The sequence below is a fragment of the Arvicanthis niloticus genome, chromosome 28 (assembly GCF_011762505.2).
Source record: "Arvicanthis niloticus isolate mArvNil1 chromosome 28, mArvNil1.pat.X, whole genome shotgun sequence".
NCBI lineage: Eukaryota > Metazoa > Chordata > Mammalia > Rodentia > Muridae > Arvicanthis > Arvicanthis niloticus.
In genome coordinates, this window is record NC_133436.1 from 15,291,122 (window position 1) to 15,301,101 (window position 9,980).

At 42.7% G+C, this 9,980-nt stretch overlaps 1 pseudogene; it reads left to right on the top strand.

Annotated features, from left to right (window-relative positions):
* Window positions 1-1,831: 1,831 nt before the first annotated feature.
* On the top strand, window positions 1,832-7,549 carry LOC143439930 (glutathione S-transferase P 1 pseudogene; annotated as a pseudogene).
* The last annotated feature ends 2,431 nt before the right edge of the window (window positions 7,550-9,980 follow it).

Sequence of the window (9,980 nt, forward strand, 5' to 3'; positions counted from 1 at the left end):
CTCTGGCACTAATTACATGTATTTCCCCATGAAGATTTCTGATCCTTTCCAATGTCCTACCTTCGTTCAAACACAGCAAAAAAATAAAAGCCATTCAGAAAAGAGAAACTGAGTCAGAGGATACAGCAGTGTTGATACATGTGATGAAGAATATGTCACGTGTCACACTTCAGCTCTCTGTAGCCACAAAGCAGAATAGCCATATCTGGTCAAACACAATTGTCTCCCAGAATGACTACTCAACTGCTCAAGTTCTCTTAAAATAACCCAAAGCTCTACCCAACTCGTCTTACCCAACCACACATTTTAGTAAAAACACCATTTGGGGTGCAAATGGCAACTGACATTTTCCAGATAAAATACTGGTTTCTAAAAATATAAATTGTCCTGGTTTTTTTTTTCAATTATAAACACTAGTCTTCTGGCAAATAGCAACATGGGTGTAGTTATTATGGGAGGTGGTTGGTGTTCCTGTCTTTGAATAATTGTTGGATGGGTTTTTTTTTTTTTCTTTTTCCACAGGCCATGGTGCTGGTTTTCTCTTCAGGAAACCACCCAGGTGTCTTTGGATGGATTTCTTGACCAAAAAAGTATGAGTTTAGGCTCTTTGAATTTTCCTTCCCTAGTCCTCTCCCTCCATCTGCCCATTTGCACAAGAGACAGAGCATGCTCAGTCCAAGTAACACAGTTTTGCAGCAAGATGAGGTCGACCATAGCGTGACAGAGGGTGTTTCAAGCATCAATTGTTGCACAGCAACAGCCCCTCCCCAAGTGAGGGGCTTGAAACTACAACATCTTATTATTTTCCATGGGTCTATGGGTTGATCTGCCAGCTCTGATCATAACCAGAATGCCCTTGTGGTTAAATTTAGCTGAAAAAAAAAATGTAATGATTCAATTCAACTGTAATATTGGCAGGGCTGGGCCTCACCGTACAAATGATCTTAGGGTGTTTTTCAAAAAAAAAAAGAGACCAGCTTTGTTTGTTTTGCTTGTAAGACATCTAGGTTCAAAAGGGGTGAGATCCAGGACACAATTGATAACCAGGTCTCTGCTTGCAGGACACTTGTCAGTGTCCCATGGCCCAAAGCAAGTCAAGTAACAAAAATTAGTGTGGGCTGGAGAAGGGTTACATTATCAATACCAGGATATCCCTGTGGTCCCTTGTTATGTTGCATTTCCTCCTAACTGAAACACTGCCTCCTGGAGGCAAGCTGAGGAAGTAAAGAAGAAATCTCACAAGCCCCAGGAAGTTCCTAGAATTAATAGACTTCACGGTTATGTAAACAGTAACAGCTGCTAAGGAAGAGCCTCTGACACGTGAGCTCCTGAGAGATACAAGAAGCTCAGGAGTCATCAACCATGTGAGAGTGGGCTTTTCCATGATGCAGCAGCCTTTGAGCCCCCCATGCTCCTGTAAGCAACCCCTACCCATACCCCTTAAACATGTAAAACTTGTTAATATTTGTAAAATTTAACAAACCCACAAGTCACTAAGCTAGACTTAAGTAGAATCCTGTCTTTGATTTTCTATCATTGCCCTGCATAAGGTGAGTAGAATTTCATTCATCACTCCCCCAAGAAAAACCATACAACTATCTACCCAATAGTCCACCCCAAAGAGCAGAAAAGTCAGTGTACAGAGATTGAGTCTACAAGTGAGGTCATTACATACAAACCATGATGAGTGTACATCTGGGCGGCCTAAAAATAATACCTAATAAATGTCTGACACTAGCTCTTTCGTGCCTTGGCTCCAGGTGATCAACAATAAAGAAGAAACAACAGTTGTGCCAAAGAGGGCTGAGGTCACGTGCAACCAATTTGCTGCATGAACTGTGCCCACTGTGTGGCCAAGTACAAGGCCATTAGGAAGTTTGTCACTGTAGAAGTCACTGCTATCAGGGACATATCCGAAGCAAGTGTCTTCGATGCTTACATGCTTCTTGAAATCTACGTCAAGCTACATTACTTTGTGAGCTGTGCCATTCATAGCAAAATGGTCAGGAATCGATCTCTTGAAGCCTGGAAGGACTGAACACACACACCAACTGTGATCATCTCAATTGTCAATTAGACTGAACTTTAAGAGTCACCACAGTGACGTACCTGTAAAGTTGTCTAGAAGGCTGTTTCCAGAGAGGCTTTACGAAAGGGAAAAAACTTATCCTGAATGTGGGTGACATCAGCCATGGTCTGTCTTCTCTGAGTTAAAGAAGAAACTGAGTCCCATACCAGGAGTCACCATTGTCTCCTTCCCAACTGTGGATGTGTCATGACTGCTGTTTCAGAATCCTGTCTCCATATCTTCCCTTCAGTGATGACCTGTATCGTCACACTGTGAACCAAAATAAACCCTTTCCACCTTAAATTGGTTTTGGTCACAGTGATGATATAGACATAGATATAGACATAGACATAGACATAGACATAGACATAGACATAGACATAGACATAGACATAGACATAGACATAGACATAGACATAGACATAGATATAGATATATCCATCCTCATTTTATAGGTTAGAGAACCAGTGAACAGAGGAGTTAGCAAGTAGCAAAAAAGTAAATATTGATTAAAGCCATGTAGCTATGATTGCAGAACCTGGTCTGTAAATGTCTATGTCCTCAAACTCTCAAACAAAATGTTCCTGCTTGGTATGGCTTGGATATAAATTATCTTCCCAAAAGTCTTGAATAGTGAAGACTTGGTCCCCAGTTAAAAAAAAAAATGCATAGGAAGCTCAGGGCAAGTGGTTGGATCACATGGCTTCTGCTTTCATCAATGGGTTAACTCACTGAATGGAGTCAGAATTGGGAGAAACTACTGGGAGGTTGTGAAGCTATCAAAGGGTGAGGCCTGGTTAAAGGATGCATATTCCCTGGGCATGCGTTTGAAGGGTTTCTTGTCCTGACTATTTCCTGTCCATTACGCTCTGCCTCCTGTCCACCAGAAGGTGAACAATTTTATCTAAGACCTTCTGCTATAGTTTTCTGCCTTTCTATGTCCCAGAAACAATGTATCCAGTTGACAACTGACCAGAACCTCTGAAGCCATGAGCCACGTGAAGGTTTCCCCCTCAAAACTGATTTTCTCCAGGATTTTGTCACAATGATGACAAATCTATCATCACACTGCAGTGGTGAGGTGTGGCTTTAAACTAGTCTTTAGACTAGATCTGGTTGAAGCCAACTGGCCTACTATCCAGTGCATGGATTCAGAAGGAGCTCCTAACTTTCTTCTCCTTTGAGTCACTGATGCCTATGCACAGATTCAATAATCACTCTCACAGAGGGCAGATACAGGCACTGGCCAGTCACACACACACACACACACACACACACACACACACACACACACTTGCATGCATACTAAGAAATGAGGATCTTCAAAAACAAGGTGAAATGAATGACACAAAACGAATGACTCCAGGGTGACGTCATCCAGTGTGGGAACTGGTACCAGTCACTTTTCACATCGTAGATTCTTTTCTTTGATGTTAAAGCAAGGCTGACCAGAATGTCTGTCATCTGCCCAACAGCTCAGGAGAAGATTCATTTTGACAAAACTTACAAAATGCTCTCCATCGACTCTGTCTCATAAATAAACAGTAACTCTCAGTCTTAGGATTACAATCTAGTGGTTTTTCCGAATTTATCTGGAATCTCTGTTTTTACCTTGCTAATTATCTCATCCTCTGAGAGAGGCACATGCATGATTTTATCTACCCTAAAGGTCGTCATTGCCACCTTCTGAGGACACTCAACAGGCCTGTATAGAGTATACATTAACTTATATATAAGGAAAAAAATCCAAGAATTATTTCTAAATAGATTTCTTGATCTAGGCAAAAACAAAAGCTTGATTCTCAAAAGTATGTAGCAATGTCCTCTAAAGTCATAAATTATAGGTCATATTGATGTTGATCTGATCTGATCTGCTCAACCTCTGTACTGCGGGTTACAGGAACAAATTACAATGATGAGGGACATAAGCTCTTGTATTTTAATCGTGTTATGTATTTTTACTGAAGGAAGAAACGCGTAAAAATAAATACTGAGTTAAGAAGTATAAATACTTGGTAGAATTTTTCACATATTGTACATTCTTCACATTGCTGCAATGCCCTGTATGTGACTGGCCATTGCACTCCATTGCAGAATGAAAGTGTCTGAGGGACTCATTGCTACCTCAGTCAACTCAGACAGCCATGACTAACGGAAGTAGAATAGCATGGATGGCTTAGATAACACCAGTTTATTTCCCATCACTGTGCAGGCTGCAAGTCTATAATGGTAGGATGGCAGTCTGGTCTGGTTTCAGCAAGGACCCTCTCCGTCCTATGCCACCTCACTATGCCTTCACATGGTAGGCAAAGGGCAAACCCCACCTCCTCCTCCTGCTGCTGCTGCTGCTGCTGCTGCTGCTGCTGCTGCTGCTGCTGCTGCTGCTGCTGCTGCTGGTGGTGGTGGTGGTGGTGGTGGTGGTGGTGGTGGTGGTGGTGGTGGTGGTGGTGATGACGATAAGAAAGAGAAGGAGGATGAGGAGGATGATTCTTCTTCTTCCCAGGACTCTAATCCCATCATAGGGAGCTCCACCCTGATGCCCTCCTCTAGAGATAATGACTACCCAAAGGCTCCACCAGCAAATACCATCACAGGAAAGATTAGGACTTCAACGTATGAATTTTCAGGAGGTAATGCCATTCAGTTCACAACACATGCAAATTCCTCTAGACACTTTAAACACTGTCACAAGCAGAAGAGAACCCTGAAAAATGTAAGGCTCAAATAATGCCTGCAAATTATCTTTTCAATTCTCCAATGCACTTAAGATGTCAAGGTCCTTGAAAGAACAAAATAAGGCTTGGGAAGCAGATCAAGAAGAGCAGCTTGAGTGTCCATTAGAATGTATTTTCCCCCAGAACATAAAAATTATAGTCTTCCTAATCAAGTCTGTTTTGAGATTTTTTTCCACTTATATTCATAAAGTATGAGCTGTGAGCCAGCTAGAACTGGTATAACCCCACAGTCTACCACTTTTTACTTTAATGACCTTGGGTTATTTAATGACCTCTTAATCACTTTATCCCTTCTTGCCCCATTTGTAAAAATGAGACTCACAATCCTACCTCTAAAACTCCCGGAAAACATTACATGAGTTAGTGTGTATAGAAATGTCATTTTGGCATATAATGACCATGTGTTGACTATTTGCCCTGTCTCTTTGATTGGCTTTTCTTTTTCAAAACACAAACTACCTTCAAAGAAATAGAATATAAGTAAATCACTTTTATTGAAAGCCTCAATCATTAACGAATATGAGCTTTTATCTAAAAGCTATACATGAAAGGATTAAACTTTCTGCAAACCTTCACAGTATAATTAATGATTACTTCAAAACATGGAACAGGAGGCCAGCCAGATATTTCCCATTCAATATTCACCACTGCGCTCTAGGGATTAATTATTGGGTTTTATATCTACATTAAAGTCAGAAACTGGATGAAAGCCAAGCATCCCCGCCCCCCAAGTATCCCGCAGGTAATCCGCAATGCACTTGGCATCAGGACCACTGTGTGGGCTTGATCCACTATCTACTACTAAAAGCTGCAAGTTACAGAATGCCTTTTTTTTATTTGCATACCAGGCAGTGCCAGTAGAATTCTGGCAGCACGAAGCTATCATAGCATTCTTGTTTACAAATGAAAACATTCTGCTCTGAGGATGAGCCACCTTCCTGCTCCTAAGTCCACTATAAGCTATCTTTCAATGCTCAATTTCTCTGCAAATGACCCTGCATCACCTCTGTTAATTCATGAACAGAGCAAGGAGAAGCACAGAATTGGAGATGTTGTGACTGGCAATCAACATCCATTCCTCTCCTCTTACCATAAAGTGTTTTTCCAAACTGCCAGTTGCCATCCGCTAGAAGGTCATGAAATAACAAGTCCAAACCGCCATTTCTTAATGGAAAAGCATCACACCAGGTACCACAGCATGGCATAGCAGGATACATCACAGTTTCCTGTGAATCTTTTATTTCATGGATGTGATTGCATGGCTGTGTGAATACAATGAATTTGATAAAAGAATACGTTGAAAAGTTGGAGGTATAGTCTTCTAGTATGCCTTTCAGTACTTCTGGCATTGACAAGGCGTGAACTGTATTTCTTGGAACGTTCTAGGAGAAGATTCCAGATGCCACTTGAGTTTAGCCAGTCAGCTGCCTAAGGGTGAGATCTGGATATTGGTAGTGGTCACTAACACAGCTCCTGCTCTTGGACATATGATAGGCACATTTGGTTTTCTGTGGCATCATTAGCAGAAAGTATAATGTGTGGTCAATAAATTTGTAGACCCTGAGAGAAAAGATATTCAGCATGTACTTCCTGGTTCAGATACCTGCAGGTGCAATGGGTGCTCTCTGGTGTCAGCAACAAGAAGACTCTGGAAAAGTTAGCTCTGGATCATGTGGCATGTGGTTCTGTCTCACTGGCTTTCTGGCTATTCCAATTTTCCTTTGTGCACTTGGAAAGCTCAACCACACTTCTGTCCCTTCAGTCCTCGGAAGATTCTGTGACTGCACCCTATGACAGACCTCTTCTTGCTTGTCCTCATGTTAAGTACCACCTGTTCTGTACTGTGAAATGTTACAACCACAGAACATTCAAAATGAGGCTGCTGGGCAGTGGGGGTGCAATGCCTTTAATCCCAGCACCCAGAAGGCAGAGGCAGGAGGATCTCTGTGAGTTTGAGGCCATCCTAACCTACATAGTGAGTTCCAGGACAGCTAGGACTACACAGAGAAACCCTGCCTCAAAAAAAAAAAAAAAAAAAAAAAAGGCTCACCATATATGCAACACTGAGTCTACAGAACCATCTACACAGCAGCCCTGTCTGCTTCCCAGTTTGAGGGTGCTGTGAGGCTATATCCAGGCTACTGGCTGTCCAGGGCCAGAGATGGAAGGAGGAGATGGTTACCAAAGATACCTGGATGAAATGCTTCCTCAAGCCCACTTGTCTATTATGGACCACTCCCCATGTTTGAGGATAGAGACCTCACCCTTTACCAATCTAATGCTATCTTGAGGCATTTAGACCACTCCTTTGGGTTTTATGGAAATGACCAAAGATGGTGGATATGGTGAATGATGGAGTGGAGGGTATCACTGCAAATATTCACCCTCATCTCCACCAACTATAAGAATGGTAAGGATGACTGTGCTAGGCCCTGCCTGGGCATCTGAAACCTTTTGAGACCCTGCTGTCCTAGAAACAGGGAAGCAAAGTCTTCATTGTGATTGACCAGATCTCCTTTGCCAACGACAACTTGCTGGACCTAGTGCTGGTCCACCGAGTCCTGGCCTCTGACAGCCTGGACAACTTCCCCTAATCTCTGCCTATGTGGCACGTCTCAATGCCCGGCCCAAGACCAAGGTCTTTCTGTCCTCCTCAAACCATGTGAACTATCCTATCAGTGGTAACAGCGAACAGAAAGAGGATGGAAGAGACAAGGGCTGCTTCTCCTCCCTTTCCCAGGACTAATAAAATGTGTAAGACAGGAAAACACACGCACAAATAGTAACAAAAATATATGGTTATTTTCTGGTTCCCTACCTTATACTAGAAGTTAGTTAAGAGTCGCCATGGAGACTCTTAACTAATAATAATTAGTCACCCATACTTGTGTTTCACTGTTTAAGGGGGTTGGTAGGCACTATAGTCCTGAGTGATGGAGGGATGGTTGGAAGACTGATAAAGCTACATGACAGAAGATACCAAGATGGTTTACTGTCTTCAGGCCTAGATTCATAGAGAATGAAATCTATCTTGAGTCAGGTTTCCTGAAAAGACTGTTGGACAGAGGGTTGGGCAGCTGCAGACAGAGAAACCAAACTTGTGAGAAAGTGGGGAGGCCAGGCTTGCTAGGGTGTATTGTCACTGCGTTGTGGTGAAGCAAAGGTGTGGCCATTTAGTATTGCTTCTGTTGCTGAGATAAAATGTGCTGATAGCAAGCAACTTAGGAAAGGAAAGGTTTATTTAGCTTACAGTTCTGGTTAAGTCCATTGCTGTAGGGAAGTCACAGTGGATGAAGTTTAAAGCAGTTCACACTGTAATCACAGTTGGGAGCACAAAGAAATGATGCATGTGGGCCCGCTTGCTTGTTTGCTTGCTCCTCTCATATAGTTCGGGACACTCTTCCTAGGGAATGGTGCCACCCATGGTGTGCTGGTTCTTCCCTCATCAGTTAACTATCCAAACAGTCCTCCACCTGATAATCCTCCAATTGTGACTGTTATCCAGAGTACTTCTAGGCTGTGTCAAGTTGACAATTACAGCTAACAATCACATGGTCTTATGCTGAAGGAAAGATGTAAGGCTGAGAGGACCTTCCAAAGTATCCTACAGTGAGGGACAAATGTCAACTCTGTGTGTCCCTATATTACCCATTCACTAGATGAGAACTATCCTTGTAAAGGTTCTGTGAAAGAAGGACAAGAAGTAGGTCCTTGAAAGGCACTTAGTTGTGTGTCGTCAGACGCCAGAAGCTCTGGGCATATCTAGAATTAGCAGTTCAGGGCCAAGGATGTAACTCAGAGATAGAAACACTTGCCTAGATCACTGACAATGTGGCTTCTTACCTGAGGAACCATCACTTTGATGTCTAATTTCATCTTTGTATGACATTCTCCCTGTATCTGCACCTATGTTTGTGCCCATATTCCCCATTTTGAAAGCCAACTTTTTATTCTTCATTTATCTTCTTTATTCTTCTCTCATACATTCTAAATACAGCCTCCCCCTCCACTCTTTCCAGCACCCGCCAACCCCTTCTTCCCCAGATTCACTGCTCTGAAGGCCTTTCTAAGTCACAAATAGAGCACATTCTTTACCCTTCTGCCTAGGAGAAAGTCCCAGGACGGTGGGCAGAGTGCTGTGTGAACACATTCATAGATCTCTCTGTGAGTCACTTTTAGCTCAGCAAGAAGTGATCCCCCGGGTGAAGCCAAGGGGGGGAGGTATCACGCATAAGCTCCCCTAGTAACTCTCTTTACTTTTAATCAGGGCTCACACTAATAACATCTTCACGTAATCATCTATAAATACTTTATCTTAAAGTAGGGTCACATTTACAGATACTTGGGGTTACAACTTTAGAATCTTTGGGCAAGAAACCTTCCGAACCCAGAAGAAGTAACTCGTCCATTTTACAGATGGAGACAAGGCACAAAGAGAATGCTTCCCTGACATCATGAGGCTAATGCATTCAAGTTTTTAAAAGGTAGGCAGAGGACAGACGGTTGTGGAACATTCCCATTCAGGAGAAAGACACAAGACTCCATTGTTGTGGGCTGGACCAAAAGCAGGTGCCTTTTCTGAGGACAATCTACAGGATCGTCACTGGTACATCTGTTCATCAAGGGCACCTTATGTTCAAGGGTGACACAGCACCCAACCATGGTCTCCAGAAGAGAAGGAAAGCCAAGACCCATCTGTCAAACGTAGAAACAGAAACAGCAAGACACAGCATACCCAGAATGTACTAGAAAACATGAACAAGGGGGCAGGCCACAATAGCAGAAGCCTGAGGTAACAGGAGAAATAGGAAGATGGTGATGGGTATTGGGTAAAATGGTGGGACCAGAACTGATAGTTGAACTATCATGACAGGACCAAAGGAAATCTGAAACTTCAGGACAAATTTGAAACAAAGAGCTGCCCAGGCCCATCATGAAGCCTCCTAATCTTAAGGCAATCTACTGCCATCTGGTTTCCATAGCATCTGAATGCTTTCCACAAAGCTCTGACTATGAGGTCAAACATCCCACTTGTGCTCATATCTCCCACTTCAACTTACGTGAATCTCTCGTCTTTGTTTTGTTTCTTATAACCTTCAAATGACCTCGCTTGGGTGAACAGTGGTGGGCCAAAACCTGAGTTGACTCTCACAGCACAGAGGCCTAAGAAAAAAGAA